Source organism: Ictidomys tridecemlineatus, chromosome 3 (assembly GCF_052094955.1).
Source record: "Ictidomys tridecemlineatus isolate mIctTri1 chromosome 3, mIctTri1.hap1, whole genome shotgun sequence".
In the NCBI taxonomy this organism is placed as follows: domain Eukaryota; kingdom Metazoa; phylum Chordata; class Mammalia; order Rodentia; family Sciuridae; genus Ictidomys; species Ictidomys tridecemlineatus.
In genome coordinates this window covers 197908791-197932205 of record NC_135479.1, presented here as the reverse complement: position 1 = coordinate 197932205, position 23415 = coordinate 197908791, and positions in this window count along the sequence as shown.

Here is a 23415-nt window from a genome sequence, read left to right as displayed (position 1 = left end):
ACAAGAAAAGTTAAATTTATGCAAAGTTCAAAGAGAGAATTGAAAATGCTGCTTCATTACTGATTGATTGATTAATCAATGTACCCAGTGTGTTAAGAATTTCCAATACACTGAGCTCTATGCTTAAGTCTAGGGATTTTAAAATGATCAAGGTAAAAATCCAATGAAGATATGTTTGATTAGTAAAATATGATGCATTTCAAATGAGACATAATTTGACAATTTAATTATACATGTGTAAACAATGAATATTTATATCAAAGTTACTTTTCTGATACAGAAAATGCATGGCAAACTATCCTCAGCAAACCTGTTTTTTACAGCCTTTGGACTAAGGATACTTTTGCATTTTTAAATGGTTACATTTTGAATTGTTATATAAAAGCTTGCATGATATGTAGGATTTTGTGTCTTGACCCACAAAACTAGTGAATTTACTATTATGACATTAAAAAAAATTCCCAACCATAAGATGGGATACACATATCTACCTAATTTCTCTTAGGAAACCATTAAGGATACTTTGCTTCATCTTCTCTGTTTCTGTATCTCTGTATTCCATCTCTGCCTTTGTTGGATTCTTTCTCTCTCTTTGAGAGGGAGATTTCTCTCTCTCTCTCTCTCTCTCTCTCTCTCTCTCTCTCTCACACACACACACAGCCACACACACAGCCACATGTACTTGATTTGATTCATATTTTTAATTAAGAGAACATAGAATTTTCTTTTGTGTAAGTAAACTTTGAAAAAAATATGCCATTATTTGTCTTATGGTTATATAGAAATGACCACAAACTCTTTGTTGAACATTATTTTATCTTTAATTTCTTGCTGCTATTAATAACATGGAAATATCTTCTTTTAAAACAGCATAGGGAGGTGAAACACCCATTATATTTTCAGAGTTAACAGGAATAAGCTGCTTTTTCTTATTTCAAAAGATTAATTATCATATATAGCAATCACATTATTAAATTTTATTAAATGTATTTTAACAAATACAGAAAACATGAAAACTGTACATGTTAATGGGGTGCCATGATGTTTCAACACATTTAAACATTGTACAGTCTCCCTTTTTATTATGAAAACATTCAGAATATTTTCTTCTAGCTTTTAGAAATACACAGTATATATTGTTATCTATAGTCACCCATTGTGCAGCAGGACACCAGAACTTCTATTTCTTATCTCATTGTAACTTAGTACCTATTGCAACGCTCTTCACATTCCACTGTCCCCAGCCTTTGGTTACCACCATGCTAGTCTCCACTTACATGAGATCATTTTCTTTAGATTCTACAGTGTGATGGTACACTACATGTCTTTCTGTGGCCGATTTATTTAGCATAATATAATGATCTCATTCTTTCTGTGAATGACAGAATTTCATTTATTTTTAGAGCACATAGTATTTCAGTTTTTCATTCATTCATCTTTTTATAGTCTTTTGTTTTTTCTATTTCTTGGCTATTGTGAACAAAGATGAAATAAACATGGGACTTCAGGTGTCTCTTCCACATCCTGATTTCATTTCCATTGGATAGTGGGATTTTTAGATAGCGTGGTATAATTATTTTTGACTTTGAGGAAACTTCCAAATGTTTTCCATATTTGCTGTGTGAATGTACATTCGCAACAACAGTGTGCAAGTGTGCACTTTTCTCCACATCTTCACCAACACTGGCTATTTTTAGTCTTTTTGATTATAGCCATTTGTATATGGGTGAGGTGGGAACTCATTGTAGATTTGGACTTGTATTTCCCTGATAATTGGTAGTGCCAAAACTTTTTCATTTGAAACAGTTACCATTTGTATACATCCTTCTGAGAAATGTCTACTTAAATTTTATTGCCAACTTTTAAAATCAGGTTATTTTTTAAATTTGAAATTCCTCATATATCTGCGTATTAAAAACTTGTCAGATACATGGTTTGTTGGTATTACCTCCCATTCTGTGGGTTGGTTCTTCACTCTGATGATTGTTTCCCTTAACATGCAGAAGATATTTTTTATTGTTGTTGTTAAACACAATCACGTTTGTCTGTTATTGCATTTGTGAGTTTTGCTTTTGAAGTCTTTATTGTCCAAAAATTTTTGTCCATTTCAATGCACTAAAGCATTTCACTTAATATTTCTTCTTTTAGTTTCATAATTTTAGGTTTCACATTTGAGTGTTTAATTTCTTGTTTGAGGATTTTTTTTTTTTTTTTTTTGAGAGTGGTAGGAATCTGGTCTATTATGTGGACACCCAATACTACAAATCAGTCCATTTATTAAACAGGCTGTTTATTCTCCCATGCACATACCTAGCACCTTCATCAAATATATTTTGTGCATATTTTGAAGTATATTTGTAATTAGGAACTGTAAACCCTCCTTCTTAATTCTTTTTTTCTCAGGATGCCATTGGCTCCTCCGAGGTTTTTGTGGTTTCATGTAAACTTTAGAATTATTTTTCTATCTCTATGAAGATTGTCTTTAGTATTTTGATGGGGATTTCTTTGAATCTATAAACATCTATGAATAGTATGGATATTTTAACAGTATTAATTCTTCCAATGCATGGGGATGAACTAGCTTTTCATTTGTGTGTGTGTGTGTGTGTGTGTGTGTCCTCTTCAAAGTGTTTCATCAGTATAGCATACTTTTCATTGTAGATTTTCTTTTTACCTTTTCAGATACATTTGCTCCTAGGCTTTTTAAAATTTTTGGGTAGTTATTATAAATGAGATAGCTGCCATTTACTTCTATTTCACATAATGTGTTATTGACATATAGCAAAACTGATGATTTTCATGCAACTATTTTGCATCCTACTTCTTTTCTTCTTTTGTAGAAAATCTTGGTCAGGTTGATGGTTAGAGCTGCATAAAAGATTGTTCATTATAGGATTTCCATGTAATGCAATAACACCTGGCTTCTAATACCATGCTTCACCTAGTCACCAGCAGGGAAGAAACTGCAAACGTTGTCTCCTTGAGGTTAAATCTTTGGTGGAATCCAAAATTGTGAAATCTAGAGACTAACCACATTCCTCATGTGAGTTATTATTTGTACTAGGATTTAAGTGGCACACTTACCTGTCACCAATCACAGAAATCAAGTGGACCATTTCAATGGCAGCACTTTCATACTTATGGTAAAGAAAAAAGGCACCATAAATTTTTTCATAGATGTTGGTGTTAATATTGCCTCACTAATTATTATTTATACTCTCAGTGGATATATTCAGTAGGAGTGAGGGAGGCAGGGGTCAGAGGAGCAGGGTTGGTTTGTAAATTACAGGTGATAAGTACACTTTAACATTTTTCTTTTACTAAATCTTTCTATTCCTGTTTCTACCTTATGGAAAGAAATTTCTAGCAACTAAAACTGCTTTAATATAGGTGCCACTGAATCCAAGTTTCAATAATCAAGTAAATTTCAAGCTTTATGAGCCATATACCACACTGAAAGAATTTGTAGTACATACCCATATCAACCTATTTATCTCAATCCAGTGGGTAGTAAATTCCATCATTCTTAATCTAACTCTTTAAGCATTCATTCCCACAAGTATCTTTTAGGTTTCTCACAATGGAAATTAACAAAAACCTTTTGATTCTTTTGGGGTGGAAATTATTTTTACAGTGGTGAGCCTTCCCCGGGAACATGCTGACCCTAGTTACTGATATATAGGTAATTAGGTGTGAATCATATATATATATTTTTGAGAACAGCATGCACACCCTCACAAGGCAACTACTTCAAATAAGTTTATTATCTTTTTTTTCCCCTCAAGAGGAAGCATGTATTCTCAGAAACAAGAGATTGAGTGCTTTCCTGGAAAAGGATGTTCAGAGTAAGGTTACAACTCAAATTTTCATTTTCTTCTGAGTACATCTAGATATTGCATATTCTCAATCGCAAAGCCTGTGATGATTATGTGTCTACTTAGCTAGCCTATAATCTCTAGTTTTTCTATCATACTAATTTGGTACAATGAAAATGTATTTTGTAGTTATGATTAAAAGTTCACAATTGATTATTCTTCTGTAAAGGAAGTTATCCTAGATAGCCTGGGTATAATTGATTTAATAAGTGAAAGTCTTTAAGAACAAAAAATGTGATTTCTGGAAAAAGAAATTCCTCTATGAATGCACCTTTTAACCAGTGTACCCTTCCTGTTAGGCTGCACTATGGATTTTGATCTTGTTCCTCAAACACAAATATCACACATCTACTTCCTTGCTTTTTTTGTTTTTTTTTTTTCCCTGATTTATGAGTTCTGGATGATACAGGGTCATACTCCTTTCCTAACTCTGCTTTTCATAATGGACACTTAGCAAGAAAATTTAATTTACATTGTAAAGCTGCAATAAATAAAGTTAAATTATCCATCTGTTTTCCTGTGAAATTGGCTGTGTTGCTTTAATAAATAAGAGATTATTTTAGAGATGCTATGGAAGTTTTATGGTTCTCTGACACTGTTGAGTACAGACCTTAGCGATCTGAGATTGCTCTTTTGTATATGGAAGTACTCTGATACCATCAATTTTAGCTATTTCCACCCCCAGCCCCAACATTTTTTGTTGTTCTCTTTATTTTTGAGATGGTCCATAGACGCAACTGTGCATTCATCCAGGAATATCTTAATCAACAACATGTGATAATTCAGTTAGTTTCAATGCAACTATATGCCAAGGTATACTAGAATCATGTTTTACTTTGGCAAGGAACTCATTTTTATGTTCAAGCTCAATAACATAATAAAATCAAACTCCAAATCCCTACTGAGACTTCCATTTCCTGGGACAACTATTGATACTTTATCAGTTTCTGTGATTGAGGAAAGAACCCTTGCTGGCTATTTCAAAATTGTTACTGGGTTTTCTAAAAGTGTAATGCAAAGAGGAAATACTTATTTATTAGTGAAAGAGTAAAGGAAAGGAGGCAAATATTAACCCAGTAGTAGGAAAACAAAACAAAACAAAATGAGTTCCAGACTGTTACAATTTATTAGCATGAAAGAATCCACTGCCATTCCCAAAGAGCAGACTGCTCATCTTGGCTGTGCCTCAGATGCTTGGAGGAATCATTTTGTTGGATCTTTGAGACTGATATCTCTAAGGATAGAATGCTAACAAACACAGACAGCTTAGGGTCCCCACAGGGAGCCCTTGTTACAGTGACCACACCCATCAGGAAGGAAGAACAGACCTGCTGAAACATTGTTTCACATGGAATAAATCAAACTGGGTTTGGAATGTGGAAAATATCAACAAAACTACTACTATTTGAGCCAACTGTTACTTCTCCAGAAAGGTACAGTTGCTCAGGACATACTGTTAAGAACAAGAGGAAATGGAAATCTTAAGTATCCCCCTCTTGCTCCCTATGGGCAGAGCTCAGTAGAGATTCAGATAGGAAAACAAACAAACAACAACAAAAAGAAAAAACCCACAAACACATACACACACTAAATTGATTAATTAATTAATCAATAACAAAGTGAGTTTTCAACAATCCAAACACCAGAAGTAGAACAGAGTTGAGCAAAGAAGGGTCAGTTTGAGGCTGAGTGTCCATAACTGAGAGTCCATGATAAAGAACATGCTGGTCATTTTTTTTTCAGTATTACAAAGAAAGATTAAAATCAGCTGTTTTGAGGAAAAATGCACAAAGAAGATGGTAAGATTCAACGCTAAATTTTGCTGTTCTAAACATTATGTTTTATTAGTGGGAATTAAGGTCATAGATTACTTCTATCTTCAGGTCAATTAATCAAATGTGTATTTATTACTTTTTATATATCTGAGCCCTGAGTTTGGTAAACACACACACACACACACACACACACACACACACACACACACACACACATAATTTGAAAGCCTTCATTCAACTATATTTCTTACCAACCAAAAGAAATTCCCAATGCCTGAGGCTGACACGACACACAGGAGCTCCAATCATTAGTTCTTTTAAATAAAAATATAAACTTGTGCTTTTTTGTAAAAAGCTGTCATGTAGCAAAAAATGCTGAAAAAATAAAGAGAAAAGTTTTTTTTCCAGATCAGAATAAATGAGAAATCAGTTTCATTCTTCAAGTGTGTCTTTAATAACAATTAAAAATAGTCGATTATGTGGGAGGCTTATACTAGTATTACTTTGAATCATCATAAGATTCTATAGATGATGCTCTGTGAGGATAGAATGAATAGCCAATGTAGGATAAACTAAAGAAAGAAACTCAATACTTGGTTTAAGAGATAGAATTAAAATGTAATTTCAAATATATAAATCAAAGAGAATGTTTCTTGAGACTTATGTTTTATGTGATTTAGGATGTTCTGCAGATTATTCAATAGAATTGAAAATATAGAGAGATAATTTTTGAAGTATCTTTGTAGTCTTATCAGATATTGAACTGTCCTGGTGTTATTCATTGCAATGATAGTTGGTTATAATGAAACATAATATTTCATTTAAAAATAATGATATGGGAGCCTTACCACACCAGAGTTCTGTTCTGTAAACCCCTGACAGGAGAGACAGTGCCAAACACAAAATGTGCTACATTGAACTCTCTGTCATTACTGCCATGCGACCTAATGGAGCTGGCAGCTAAAAAGGAACACAAGCTGATTGCTTTTCTTTCCTCTTGCAGCAATTTTTGCTTCAGGGGATTATTACTTACCTTCAGACTGCACAGAATTCCAAATATTCTCCTTTCTAAAAATACTACTTTGAAAAGATCCCATTTGCCCTATCAGACAGGAATCTCTCTCATTCCACTATTTTCCCATTTCACATTTGTATTTCTAACATATTTTACATAAATGTCATACTTATCCATATTATAAAATAAAAATAATAAATATCTTAAATTTAAATTATCCTTTCTGATAAAACTAAATATCTTGTATTTCTACAATTTATTTTATCTGTATCTTCTTTGCAGAAGATTTGTATTTAAATATATTAGGCCATAATGAACAACTCTCATATGCTATGAATCAAACTACATACATGTATGTTTTTAAACAGTGCCAGAAGCTAGAAAGGAGAAGAAAAATTATTATTGTTCTTCTGTTTATTTTGTTTATTGTGTACTTAATACTTTGGTGTATAATTGCTAAGGGTAACTGTACTTTTTAACCAGAAAATAGCAGAACTATTAAACATCGTGCCAAGATGGACGCTTTCTTGGTTCTTTTTTTTAATATGGAGAAAATAATATCTCCTTTTAATTAAAAATATAAAGAATTTTGCAAGTAAGTAGTGAAAAAGTCTGAAAAAGCAAATTAAAATATTAGGCAGCTATATCATAAACAGTAGTTTATTTGAGAATAAGTTAAATTTACATTGAAAGAAAGTTGGAATTTAGTAGAAAACTTATAGTAGCTCCAGGAAGAATGATATGAATATAAAAACAGTGAATCTGAATTATCTTGTTAAATACAAATCTTTCTTTCTTTTCTCTTCAAAGAATTTTGAATTCCATATGACACTTGCCTATTTGACCCGGAATTAAAATGATATTTCTTTGCACAGTGACAATGATTTAGGCAAGTTACCCAATATCTCTGAGGTTGACCTTCCTCATCTCAGGAAGCAGGATCAGTAACCAATCAAATACAATTACTCTGATGAATAAAGGAATGGCATATTTGCATTTTCCTTTCATAATGGTCTCAATAAATATCAGTTATGTTTTTTGAGACATTTCAACTCTATACCCATTAGATTGATCTGCAGTTCCCAGCTTGTATTTCATAATTATTAAAAAAAACACAATAGAGTGAGTGAGATCATCAAACATGCCAGACATTTATATAGAAGCTCTAAGCACTCATGTAGTGCCATTCATATACCAGAAACCTATTCCAGGATAGGTTTGTTTTCAGTTACTCCCACATTACTCCCCCATACCCTGCACCAGTTGAATATATTTCTACATATTTCAGGGAATCATTGAAAAACAGAAAACAAATGAGATTTATTTTATAAAGTTAAATTGGTAAAATGTTCAGTTCCTTACATCTGTTCATTTCTTTTTTGGAAGAACATGGAGATTTTCAGACTCATTAAGTCATGAGTGCTCCCACTGTAATCAATTTCATCTTATACATCAATGCTTCATGTTTTCAGGACAAGTTAAGTGTGTAATTCTGGAAAAAGTTTGAATTATGTGCACTCTATAAAGAATATAACATTCAAAATGAAACACAAGTTTGTTGTTTTCAGAAGTAGGCACAAGCAACAGCTTCCTTTAATTTGCTCTTTAATTCAGGTGTGTATGGAAAATAATGTAGGTGAATGGAAAAAAGACATAAATTTGATTAGTTTTCTGTATGAAAAGTATCATGCAGATACATACATATATCAATCTTGAAAACTGGCATAATCTTACATCATTGCACTCAGTATCCAGGAGCTCAGCAGTTAAAAGGCTGAACTTGATTATAGACATGCCTAAGCATTCAGCTCTGCCAATTTCCAATGCACACACAAGTGACTCTTGGACTGTAATGAAAAAGATGCAGGTGTGTCTTTGTACTGCTTAACCCCAATCCCAGGGTGAGCTTTAAATGTCCAAAAACAAACCATGAAGAACTGTTTTATTTCTTCCATTTTCACTCATGTTCAAAAACAGAACACTTACACCAATATATATTAGTATACAGAATTTTAAAAATGAAGTATCAAAATTAATTGTCATCCTAAAGCATACAATACGCTAATCATATAATGTAAAAATAATGAAATCTGATTACATATATATTTAAGTAAAATATCTTCTTTTTAAAGATTATTTTGAAAACAGTTTCTAAATGAAATAAATCATATTTTATCTTCTGACTCATCCAGGTAAAATATTAGAATAGACCTATTAAATTTAATATGCTATCTAAATTCACTGAATTTATTTATTTAAAGTTTGTTGGTTCTGGTTCAAACTGAATGCTTTCATTTTCCCCCATGTTTTTCCCTTATAAGGCCTTTTATAATTTACAAACCGGTGAAGTGACTGTATTTGATTTTGAGTATGCAAAAGTTGTTTATGGTACTTAGAGAAACAATCCAGAAATTTGATTCATGGACCAGAGAAACAAGCCCTACCTCTCCACTCTGGATTTTTACAAGCTAAGTGGGGCTCCTGCTTATCTCCAGGGTGAAGCCAAAATGGAGATTTGGGTCAAAGTAACTTTGCTTCAAAGCTGAGCCAAGGATCTAAAAATGAATCATGTAACATCTATGGAAGCCAACAGAAAAGTGATTGCTGCTTACCTTCCTAGGTGGACATTGGTGGGCAGATACCTTGTAATCACAAAGGAAGGTTCTGAGAATGAGGAATAGAAATGATCTGAGGCAGAAGATGGGCAAGAAATGAATGCCAATCACATCATTTCTTCTGTTACAACTAGATATAGTTGAAAGAAAACCTGAGGCACCCAGACTTCATAATTATGTGAGTTAATAAAATTCATTTCTTGTTTTAGCCAATTTCAATTATGTTTTTCATCATTTTCAACTATTCCATGTATAGTGAAATAGGAGATTCTCATCGTACTGTACTATTTTAAAACATTATAATATTTATATTAATAATGCTTATAAAGTTATTGAAATGCTTAAAATAAAGCATACTTTGATGTACAAAAGTTAATGCTAAAAGAATTCTTACTGCTATTACTGCTAAGTAAATCTTGTGATTATGAGTTATCATACTTAGGAAATGGTGCAGTTTTTTTTTTAACAGACTATAATTTACACATTTTTACTAAGACCTGAAAATCATGTAGGAGTAGATACAAATAAATATATTTGAATCTTCTTTTTTTTTAAGTGGCTTTGACTAAGGGGGAAAAAAAGAAACTCACCAAGTTAACCTCAACGTAGCAATCTTGACCAGTCTGGAATTGAGGTAAGAATCTTATGCAACAAAAGTTTCACTTTCTGAGTGGTGCTGGGAATTTATGAGGGTTCACCTCTCAGGTCAGATATAAGGTATCACCACAGGAATCAAGTTTTATGCTGTCATTCACCATTGCTTGAAATTGATTCAGGAATTGGTTCGCTGTGCTGTTTTGGAGTCGAAGCTCTGTCTATCACCGTACATTTTTTCCTCTTCTATGAATAAATCTTTTCTCCTGATCTTAAGCATAGGGAACCTATAGGAGCAATTACTTTTTCCATTGCAATCACTTATATATTGTACCAGGTCCCATTGAATACTACACATATGCCTTGTTATTTTTAGTCTCATTTGGGGGGTATGGAAGCCTCTCCTGATCACCTTATTTTACTTCTAGATAGCAAAGTGACCTGCAAATCCTGTTGCTGAATTTCAATAACTTGTTGGAGACATTATGTTACCAAGTTGGACTGCTTACATTTAGATGGTGCTTTGGAATATCCCTATATAGTGTTAGAACATAATTGTTTCTGAACCTCCTGGGCAGTATGCTTCCTCCAACCAGACAGACTACAATCTGTAGGGAATTTCCAATCATGCTGCCTTATTCTGATAAGTATGAGAATTCTTAGTGTACCTCTTTAATTTTTACTTGATATTCAACTACTTTGCATAAATATCAGAAGAAAGAGCAAGTGAGAGGTTAATGCTAAAAGAATGGTATATATACTTCATACTTTATAATATAGTCTGAAACACAAGTTTTTATTATGAAGTATAGAATTAATGATGTTGGTATGGTAACTTGGTAAGGCCATTTTTTTTGTTTTTAATATTTTTACTTGTAGATAGACACATGCCTTTATTCTACTTATTTATTTGTTTTTATGTGGTGCTTGGGATCAAATCCAGTGCCTTACACATACTTGACAAGCACTCTAATACTGAGCTACAACCCTATCCCTAGGCCACTTTTTACCTAGACAATTCCATAGGTTGTTTTTGAGGGGTAAAGTAACATTTTCTTTTCTGGGAAAAAGCAGACTTGATCACTGATGTAAAGTGACAAATTCCCCTTACTACACATCCCTAAATAATGCAGCACACTATTTGTGTAGGTATCTATATTGAACCTAGTGTTCCTTATAAGATCTCGGTTTCAAGGAACTGACATAGACATGCTAATACTCCAGTAACTTTTGTTGCTGTGAGGAAGAAAAAAAAAAAACAGAAACAAAGAAAAAAACAACTTTTGTTTCTATCCAGGAGTCTCATGTCTTTCGTGAACTTCCATGTAACTGTAACAGGTTAGTTTTCAAGTAGCATATATTTGTAGTACTTCTACTTTATATCAGAAAATATAAACACTGATATCTTGAATTTACTTTTGAAACTTAAAACTCCATAAAAATAGAGATCATTGACAAAACTATGTTGTGCATAAAATCTAGCTAATAAACATAAATGAGCCAGATGTAGTAGTATACATCCATAAATCCCAGTGACTTGAGCTGAGACAAATGGATTGCAAGTTCAAGGACTTAGAGCAACCCTGTATCAAAATAAAAAGGATTGCAGATTAGAGTACTGTTGGATTCAATCCCTAGTGTCACACACACACACATACACACAGACACACACACACACACACACACACACACACACACATACACACAACAAAAAGAAATTGAACATGAACTTTTCATCATTAATGTTAATAAAGTCTCTTCAAAGATTAACCACTTTCAGGGAATTACAAAAATAACCCATATTATCCAACTAATAAAAACTTGACAATAATTCAATGAAAACTTATTACTATCATGTTTTTAAGCGATACTTTTTAGCATGAAGGTTGGAGATTTACATTCTCTTTCAAGTGTTTTACAGGTAGAAGATTTACTTTTCAAACATATTTTGGCTGGATATTCATATATTTATGCCTATCTGGTATACTTCTCACCTTGCCAATTAGAATGTGATACAGTTTTATAAGATTATCAAAATTCAAATTCAAAGTAATATATAAAGCTGTAGACTTTATTACCTTAGATAGCTCTAAAAATCTGCAAGGAGTCAAAAAGGTACTATGGAAATCCATGCTTCTTCAACATGGTGCTGTATGAAGTAGGCATGCAGAGCAATCTGCCTAAAGAAGATGATGTCCAAACCACGGAAATTAGAGAAAGGAGAAAAACTGTGATGGAATGGTATTGTCTCTGAACTTAGAAAGACCAACTTCTGGCCAACCTTAGATTTGTCCATTCTGTACAATTTAGAGAGACCCTGTCTAAATCAGTCATTATTTACATTTTTCTGTCCATGGGCACCTATTTATACAAATGAAAGATAACATTGAAAACTTTCTTCCCTTTATGTTCTATCTTTTCTTCTTTCTTTCTTCCCTCTCCTTTTCCTCTCTCTTTCCTCTTACTTCCCTCCTTCCTTCTTCTTCTCTCTTTTCATTCAATGTATCTATGATACAACATGCTTCTTGTTCCACTTTTACCTCGGAATATACTAATTTTCATTATTATACTTATAAGCCATTTGAATTTCTAGGAAAGCATTTGAGATTAAATTAAGAAATTAATTGAAAGTATACAGAAAATATTCAAGTTATCAGAACCAAAATCTTTCAAGTATTGATGGCAGAGTAAAAGATGTTTCTGCATTTAAAGCTATAAACCAATTTGAGGGAAATAGATTTAGAATAAGGTTAATTTGCTTATTTTGTTAAAACAACTGTAGCTTGTGTAATTTCAACTTTAATACACAGAAATGGATTCCTCATTTTGAGGCAGCTGGAATTAAAGCAGGTAAGCGGGAACTATTGAAAAATAAGAAAGTGATATTTATTGATTATAATAGAAAAATTATGCTTATTTTCTTGCTCAATGATCTTAGAGTCAATTTAACAGGAAAATAATTAAATGCATTAAAAAGTTTAAATTTTAAAGTTTCATATCTTTGCTTGTCCCCAAACATGATACTCTTTTTTCTTCCAGAAGAAACATCTTGATTGACATGACTAAAAACGGATGCTCTGTATGAAATAATGAATTGGCTTTTATCCTATCTAAAGATTGGTAAAGCAATTGAAAAATTTCAGTACTTATTTCTTGTATTAATGCAGGGGTAAGGCAAAAGTTCACTAGAGCTTTTGACTTATCTGCATATAAAATGTTGAATGCTATCCAGGAGAGAGTGCTAAATGTTCCGCAGCATTGCAAATTTGCATAATGAAAAAGAGAGTGCATTTAATTTACCATTAACTTGTTAAACCTCTCTGTAATATTTTCTCTCTGTAATTTATTTTTATATGCATTACAAGGTAATTGAAATCAAAACTGCAATAGGTTAATGGAGTAAAAGGAAAAAAAGAAAACTATGAACTGGATTTGCCCTTAGAAAATTATCATAAAAAGCCAGGATATTAGAATCTGTAAGTGTGGAAGGCTATTCATTGAAGCCTGATTTTTGGACTTCCAGATGGTAGGTAAAACACTTTCTAATCAATTTTTATTTATACCTGCTGCAGATATTGTGCATTAGCAAGCAAAGAATATAATACTATGGGGCACAATCTTACATTTTGTGTAATGTCCATAATAACTAAAAATCATGAAAGGAAAAATGGGATAAACCAGACATGTTGGAAAAAAATACATGAGCAAATTAATACTATCCAGCATTCCTACTAGGTTGATTTAAAAATTAAAGCATGCTTGTAATAAGTGTGAATGTAACTTAGAAATATTAGGATAATAATATTATAATGAGTGATATTTTCACATAATACTCATCATAAACAAAATATAAATTCATCCTGTGATTTAGAATGAGTATAATACTTGTCCTTACACTCTGTACATGATATTAAAAATCATCTTTAAAATTAGGCCTCACAGAAAGTGAATTTAAATAGCAGCTCACAGAGATCAAAAACACAAAACACACCCATTCTTTTTATTGGGAAGATAAAGCTTTCCGAAATTGAGCAGGAGAATAAGTGGGTTCAGGCAAAGTGGAGCAGATCCAACTGTACTAATTCCCCATACTTCTCTGCTATATTTTAAAGTCACATTTGAACAATTATACTTTTAGTTTGTTCAGGCATTATGTGGAAAATGTGCACATTTTAAGAAGTGTCAGCCTTAAATGTGTTATTTATTGATAATTAAGTTAACCAAGGCAATCACTGTCAAAGTTTGCAATGTGGGCTCTTTAAACACAGTCCTCTTTTCTTCAAATACATTTTGTCAATTAAAATTCCTTTCTAATGCTTTATTAATACCTGTAATTTTGAGTGATGTACTGTATTTTTCATGGCAGCCATTGCCCCTCACTCTTTTCCCTGTCTTGTTGTCTGCATTGGATTTCCATCCAAATAAATATTCCTGTACACAGAAATGCGTTTTTGAGTTGTAGAAATATTTTAATAGCTTTTTTTAAAAAAGTGCCTATTAATAGAGAAAACATATTTGTTCAGACCTCAAATTCCCCTACACCCCAGCCACTAGTCCTCATAGTACCTTTGTCAAATAATCACACATCACCCCCAACATATACACTTCCTTGAGCATATACAGAACTGTGATTGCAGAATTCAACCCAGAGCTGAGTGTTCTTGTAAGTGAACAATATACTGAGATGAACACAGCACTATGCCTGCCTAATCCAACATGAACCACAATCTGTAATATTAAAAACATACCAGAGTCATTTCTAAGGTGAAATGCATGAACATATATAAGACCAAGTGGCTTAATACAGCAGTTGTGGCTATATAATAATTTTTTTAAAAAAAGTGTAAGTAAGATTTTTGTTTTTAATGCAACAAACCTAAGATCACAACTCTTAATATGGTAAGCTATAAGTGCACCATGTTAGAAGTGAAAATCATAAAGAAAAGCAAAGGTAAAAGGACAATTCTGTTTCTAGAGTTAACTATTATTCAAATGTCCTTGTATGATCGTTTTTTTTTTCACTTAATACTAAGTACTTAGCATGTCCTATAATATTCAAATTTTTTAAATTTTTAATTATTTTAATTATCTCATTAATTTGATAATCACTAATTATTATACATAATGAATTTAAATAGTTTATAAATTGACTTATGTATGTATTTATGCAGATATATTTCAAAACAATATAAGAATACTAGAGAACAACTTCTAAGGAAGCAATGCTTTTATTATATTTTTATTATGCTGCATTGCTATTTGGAAGGATATTTAATTGTGAAGCTCAGTATCTAATCCCAAGAATTTTTAAATTTAATTTTCCTCTATTACAGATTTAATGACATCATATATCATAACAATATTTATTATTCTATATAAAATCCCCAAGTAAAATAAATAAAGAAATAAATCTCAAAGCAAAGATCTTGGATTTTTTTTTTGGCATACCTTTCTTTAAAACAGGCCAAAATATTTTCTAATCAAATGACAACTTAGTTTAGATTGATGAATACTAGAAAGGACATTACAAAAATATTACATTATTGAAAATACTCCTGCATAGAAATCTGCAAAAACAGATTGTTTGGAAAAACTCTGTTGTGAAAGAATTACTCACCTTACTGAGTTTTATATTCTCAGCACATCAAAAAAAAATTCTAAGTTACTTCATCAAAGTAAAAATCAAATCCATTTTCTACTGACTTGCAAACACTCTCCATGGAAGAGGAATTTAAAATCCTTTTAGATATAGGTAGATTTTTTTTTTTTAAAAAAAGCAGAAGTCTCCTTTTAACTTTTTTTTTAGATCTTCTCTAGGACCCAAATTCAGAAAATTCCCATTAGCTATTAAAATTGGGATCACTTTTCAACAGAAACTCACAAGTGTTTAACCAAATTTTCTCAAAGTCACATATTTCCACAAAAGTAAGAAGTAGAGTAACAAATGAAGCCCAATTTACCCACATTCCTAAGGATCTAATAAAACCTAACTTCAATTAGATTCTAGCGGGGAATTCTACTCATAGTAAACATGCTCATGAATTTTAAACTATTGGATTTGCTCATGAAGTATCTATCATTTTTTCAAAGAATTACACATAGACTTTACAGTTATAATTACACACAGACTTTACCCCAGCAGTTAACTGAGACATATACATTACTCTTCAAAATAACCAAAGAACTTTTCCTGTGCTCTAAGCTGCAAACATTTATGATATCGAAAGTTTCAATGAGTTTACTCACCAACAACTGCCTTCTGAGAAAATTCTTCTTTCCTTTTATGCAACTCCATTGACTCTCTTAAGTACATAGGTTCTAGTCATGCGACCGGCCTCAAGTCTAGTAACCACACCATATTCTTTTCTGAACACTAATGGAGGTACTATTCAATTGGAGAGTGATTGTCTAAAATGATACTTTATCATTCAGTAAGTGCATCAAATAACTGCACATTCCTTTCATGATCCTTCCTCATGATCCCAATATAATGCCTTAGTGTTTCACTAAAGAACATGTTATTAAAATGCCATATGTTTGGATTTTACTTTAAAATTCAGAAAAAAAAAATATCAAAATGCTTTTCTTAGATCAATAGTCTTTCTATTGATATTATTGGTTACTTTGATCAATGTTCCTGGTGAACAATTCTTTTGTGGGTAACAAGACCATGAGAAAAAAGTACTTTTTTCACTGAGCTCTTATACCTCTTATAGAAAGTGAATGTATACTGTCTCTGACTCATTATTCCCTATTATCATGAGAACAAGGATACTCAAATAAATTTTATATTATTATTATTATTATTATTATTATTATTTACTGCTTTCTTTTGCAAACACTTCCCTTTGATTGCATTAAATTGTATAGCATTGTCTTTACCCCTACTCTGAGTATTGCTCTTATTTATCTATTCTCTTTGTAAGCCAAATGAAATTCCATTTGTATTATATGTGTTCTCCTACAAGTCTCCTCTTCTGTTTTCTCTATCTTTTTATACAAAATTAAAAGTAAAGAGTAAAATCCCAAGTATTAGCTACAGTCCCTTGAAAAAATAAAATATCAACAGTGTCTTTATACAGAAGAACTTTATTAAGATAATACTTAAGAATGCTTATGGCTTTCATTTTTAGGGAAGCCACTCTTGTTTAATCACAGGACACTAAACTGAACCAGCCAGAATGTAAACTAAAAGAAGGACCTTGAGATATTTATTCCTCCTCAGTGATAAAATGATAGAATAAGACTTAATGAACTTATATTAGGATTATGTGAAAGTTTTGTGTTTCCCTGGAAATCTTTGACAACACATAAACATAACGCATGAAATTTCCCCCTAAATTCAAAAAATGGGAAGTGCAACATTCCTTTATGTTTTACTATAGTTTGAATCTGAAATGTGCCCTAAAGGCCCAGGTTGGTCCTGGAAAGTTTGGTCCCCAGTCTATGGTGCTATTAGGAGCTGGCAGGACCTTTAAGAGATGGGGCATAGTGAAAGGAAATTAGGTCATTAGGGGAAGCCCTTTTAAGTATATTTTGTGAAATTAACCCCTTCTTCCTCTTTTGCTTTGGGTTTGCCATAAGAAAAGCAGTTTTGCTTCCCAGCTGTGATCCCATAATGATATTTTGTGCCACCACATGCCCAAAACAATTATAGACAGAAAGCTCTGGAACCGTGAGGCAAAATAAATATTTTCCTTTATTAAGTTAATTTGGGGGTATTTTTGTTAAAGTGATAGAATACTAACATTTTTATTATAATCTTAAAATACTACATAAATGAAAACTGGATATTCATTGATTTCATTGGTTCTGGATGTTTTGCCAGGCATACCAGTCTTCTAGTTATGTAGACCATGTTTAAATGCCTCTTTGGAATGGTCAGTGTTTTCTGGAACTTAGGTTCCACTGTCAGCATTCAGGAAGTTAACTGTCAGAATTCTGGGTCATGTTTCCCACAAGAATGGCATACCATTTCCTGAAAAATATGTTGTTCATTAACTACAAATAGGTAATCCAGAGTTCCAATTTTAGAGGAAATGAAAGATAACAAATATGCAAACAAAATATTTAGTGACAAAGAGTCATATCAAATATTTTCAACGATCAATATCAAAATGTAAGAATGAATCAAACTGATAACCTGCGTTAACCTAAAAAAGAAAATGCAGTTATCAAAATAAGAATAAATCTTGTAAAATGAGAAGTAAATTTACTGTGAACTACTTACGACTCTCTACTACTGTTCATGTTGGAGGGGATGGGGGAAAGGGAGAAAAGTCAGTGTCACAGAAACCAACAGGAAAGAGAATTTCTAAAGGATGGGTGGATCCACAATGTCTCATATCACAGATATGGAAAGAGAACAAGGAGGGAGTATATATGTGTGCCCATGTGTGCACACACACATCCACAAAGAAATGGATTTTTCCTGATGGTTTTTCAAATGAGTCTAAAATCTCATTAAAATAAAAGAGTTCACAGCCAGTCTCAGCAAATTAGCAAGGCCATAAGCAACTTAACAAGACCCTGTCTTTAAATAAATTATATATATATATACATATATATATATATATATGTATATATGTATATATTTAAAAGTCTTAGGATGTGTCTCAGTGGTAAAGCACCTCTGGGTTTAATACTCAATTAAAAGAAAGATTTCAAGGTATTATATAATGTAAATGAGAAGAAAGATTATTAGACTATACATTTGAAAAATAAAATGATAAAATATTAACCAAGGAGCAATTAAAGAAAGTTTCCTAGGTATGGTGAAGTTCTCAATAAATTTTTTTTGAGGTGGAGTACAAGGGATTGAACTCAGGACCACTTGACCTCTGAGCCACTTCCCCAGCCCTCTTCTGTATTTTATTTAGAGATAAGGTCTCACTGAATTGTTTAGTGCCTGAATTTTGCTGAAGCTGGCTTTGAACTCATGATCCTCTTGCTTCAGCCTCCTGAGCCTCTGGGATTACAAGTGTGTACCACTGCACATGGTGAAGTTGACAATTTTTATGATATGATTATTACTGAAAGAAAATAGAAGAGATGGGTACTATAAATGAGAATTCATGCCTAAAAGAAAATATCAATTGGAGGCAGTTAAGAATGTATAAGACAAATGGCAGATAGATGCTAGATTATTTTTACTCTTTACAAGGTTGATCCAAAAGAATATTATGAATGTTTCAGTTCTATCCACTGGCATTGGAAACACTGGACAATGTTGTTTGTGGGTAAAACAGACACACATTCAAAGTGAGAAGACAGAATGGAAGAGTTCATTATGTTTAATATGTCAGGGATAAAGGAAGCAGCAGGCTAGAAGGTAGACAACATGGTGGCAGTGTGACACTGCTAAGTAGTCAGGGGTAATCTGTCATCAAGTGTTCTTTTGTTCTAGCTACAAAACTGAATGAGGTTGTGAGACCAGAAACATGTCTGTGAAATTTCCCATAGCATGGTAGCCATAGAACAACTGTGGAAAAACTTATTATTAGTGATAGTAGCTAATGTGTATTTAGCCTACTGTGTGCCAGGCATTCTAATTTTTCAAATGCCCAAAAGAAGAGTGTTATACTTTCATTTTACAGAGGTTCAAAGAGCTTAAGAGCATTAATTATTTCCCAGGTAGGTAGGGGTAGAGTCAGGATTCACACCTAGAGAGACTGCCTCTGGAACTCACATCCCTAGCCATTTCTGATAAAATAAATGAGTGTTCAACTAATAGGGAAATTTAACAATTGGAGGAAGCTTTTGAGGGAAAGCTGCTTTTTTCCCTGAGTGGCATTTTCTGTCTCATGGAGAACCAACTACAGTTCAACAGCATGATTCTTTAGCAGTTCAGAACAGGTCCTGTGAATTCTGTAGTTGGTGGCACTTATTTGTTTTAGTGTTCATGTTCCCATATCTCACTATTCAGCCATGTGGTAATTTTGTTGAAGGATTTACATCTTCTGCTTCGAGAATCAAATTTCTCAAGAATTTTATGAGTGTATAAAATTAACTGGAGAAGATGGTATATAGAGGAAAACCATTGCATGAAACTTCTTCCATTCAACTGGCTTTATCCCCATGATTTCTGGTTTGTCCTCTTTCATTTTCTCTGGAAGAACAAAGTGCTTCTTCTTCTACTTTTTTATATACCTAAAGTAGGAAAGGCCTTATATTCTACATCAAACACTGATCATCCTGAAAGAAATAGAGCAAGTAGCATTTTCTGTTTTTTTTATTTCACTTGTTTTGCAACTTTCCTCCTCCGGATCTTCTACAGTACAGATATGGTGATTCTTTTCTTCCTATATTTGCATGTCAAGGTACTAAGAACCTATGTTAGCTTTCTGACCTCAATAGTTGACCTAGAAAGTATGACAGAATTCATTCTAAATCCAGGTGCTCATCCTCTGAAACTGACAGTTATTTTGGAATTTAGATTATTCATTGCATATTGATTCTTTGAGAAATTTTGGTGCATAGCTGGATCTGGATTAGGGCTTCCTTTTGCAAGGTTGACATAGGAAGATATTTCTAGTACACAATCCATAAAGGAATTAAAGAAGGCTTCAAAACAAAGGAGAAACCCACAGTAAATGCAGAGTGGAAAATTTACTTTGATTTTAGTATGACATTAATTCTACCTCAAAGTGTGTTCTCTAAGAATACAGAAAAATAAACAAACAAATTACCATATACAGAAATATGATTATGAGAGACAGGGGTGCTGGGAAGAGGAGGAGAAAAGAAAGAGTAAGAGGATAAAAAAGGACACTTAGATAAATCACAAGACCTATTTTTTTTTTCTGTTTTCAATTAGTTGTGAGAGGAGAGACTTTGGACAATTGCTTCAGCTTCTCTGGATATCTCTTTACCAGAAGAAAGATAGAGAATATTTAATTTTCTTTAAAATATAAATCCTATGATATTAAGAGAGATTTTACAATGTTGTAATCAAATACATCCCTGATTTTGGACATTGTTTTTCACCTTAATGGGACTTACATGTCCACACCTATTTAAGATGCCTTTGAAAAACAAGAAATCTCCTCAAGTTTTGTATCCTTCTAAGGTCTGCCTCTGATATTGGGCAGGTTACTTAAACTTCCTAAACCTCCTTTTTTTTTTTTTTCAAAAAAGTAATAACAGTATACAAGTCTTCAAGCTGTTTTGAGCATAGATTGTAAAACTAAGTATAAAGGAACTCAAGTGTGAGACCTAATGCCATGTTTTGGTCAATTTTTCACCAATGTAACCAATAGATCCAAAAAGAACAACTGAGAAGAGGAAAAGTTTATTTTGGCTCTCAGTTTCAGAAGTTGCCCCCCATGATTGGCTGAGTCCTTAGCTCTGGGACAATGTAAAGCAGAACATCATGAGGAAAGAGTGTGCTAGAAGAAAGCTGCTCAGTTCATGGCAGTCAAGAAGGAGAGAAAGAGCAAAGTTGCAGGGACTCCAAAGTCATACCCCAGTGACCTACTCCCCCCAACCACACTCTATCTGCCTACAGTTACCACCCAGTTAATCCCCATCAGTGGATTAATCTACAGATTAGGTTAAAGTTCTCATAATCTAATCATTTCACCCCAGAACATTCTTTCATTGTCTCACACATGAGCTTTTGGGAACACCTCACATATAAACCACAATGCACCAGTTACTACCACCACAACACTACTGTTACTATTACCTCAACTAATCCACAGTCCAGTAGGAACAGACCTTCATTTTCCCTCTTGCTGGCAATCTGACATCCAAGAATTAAAAGTATGAAATTATGAGGAATCTCACAGATTTGCTTTCCTTGACCACTATGAAACAAATTCAATAATCAGGTTCAAAAAGTTGCTCAAGAAAGAGAATTGGACCAAATATAAAAACAGTTGATTTTGTTCCATCACTTTGTAACTATGCTCACTCAGACAAATCACAGTGACTTAAAGTCTTCCCTAAATAAAATTCTTAATTTGATCAATGGAGTCAATAAAGAAGGCACTTGCTACTCAATTTTGTGGTAATCTGATCACTAGTGTTTGTTGAGTGACTTTAAAGGGGTAAAACACTAAACCAACAATGCTTAATAGCTGTTGAAATAATTATTACCATGGTCTTGTTTGAAATATTCTACATTTGTTAAGTCAAAAGACTTGAGACTATTACTATTATTAGTTTATAGCTGATAATCCTGAAGAAAAGATTAGGAACTGGTAGAAATCAGGCAGCATATGAGTGGCAGAATGATGGACCAATAAATAAGACAGAAGCTCACTCCTGAGAGGGTGGAACCTGTAAAATCCTGTATATCTCCCATAGAAGTACTAGAGAGCAAAGAATGATTAGATTCAGTGCCTGGGGAAGCTGTGGGTGGGAGTGTGCATCAGGCTTGTGGTGAAACATCTGGGTGCAATCTTGTGTGACTGTACATTCCTCTTCTCTCTGGGGCATTTGATGTATCAGGTAAATGCAATTTTGCCTATAATCAGGTTTTTTAACTGCACCCCAAACCTAAAATCAGACTTTAGTTTCCTTTGATTTTAGACAGAGAAACTGACTTGGCCCTTCATGATTCTGTTTCTTTTAATAGAATGCACACTGTACTATTTCCTTTATTCTGTTTCATTCCACAAAACAAGAAAGAAGATAAAGTATGATTAATCTACTTCAGGCATAACCTAGATACCAAAGGCTTATTCTCTTCCTTCCTGAATGTGAAGATGTCTTTAGTTAGCATTGGATGTAGTTAGATGCATGCATGCACAACAATCAGGTGATTCCTACATTTGGGGTATGCTAAATAATTCAATAAACACATTAATTAATTAATTAAATCTGAAAGTGAAAGTGCAGATTTTCAGTTCAAGACTCGGAGGATAGCTCAGCAGTATAGGGTTTTTAGCATGCTCAAGGCCCTAACTTCCATCTCTCACATCTAAAAAAAATTATCCCACGCCAAGGCTGTGTCTATCTATGCAGGTGGCTTAGAAAGACTTGAGGAAAACACTATTTCTTAAATGTGTATGTTTGTCATCTCTATTAAGTATGTCTGTACATTAAAATATGTGACCCTAACCATTCCCATGAAGAAGGAATCAGCAGAGAAGACTGAGGACTTGAATGTTTATTTACTTTCCGCACCTTTTCTCTATTCCAGAGATTCAAAGTAAGCAAACAATAATCTCCTCACTTCAATAGATTTGAGAGGGTGATCTGGTAAACAAGTAACAGCAAAAACTAGGGAATTGCTTGTTCATAGGAACCCAACATTTTATTGGAGATCCAGAGAAATTGGAGAGCTGCTACTGGATAGTTGGGTGGTTGCCACAGGGAGAACCAAGAACCAGTACCTCAAACCAAGCCAAGGTGGAGAACATGGGCCATCTTCTCATTTCATATGGCAGTATATTAAAAACAGAATTGGGAAGAAAGGAGGTTTTCAGAAAAAATATAGAGAATGTTCCAGATCAAAAATTCTAAATGAATAGGGTCAGGGCCAAAATGTAGATGCAGAACATTTTGGTGAGATCACAGGCAGAAGACTGCAGTAA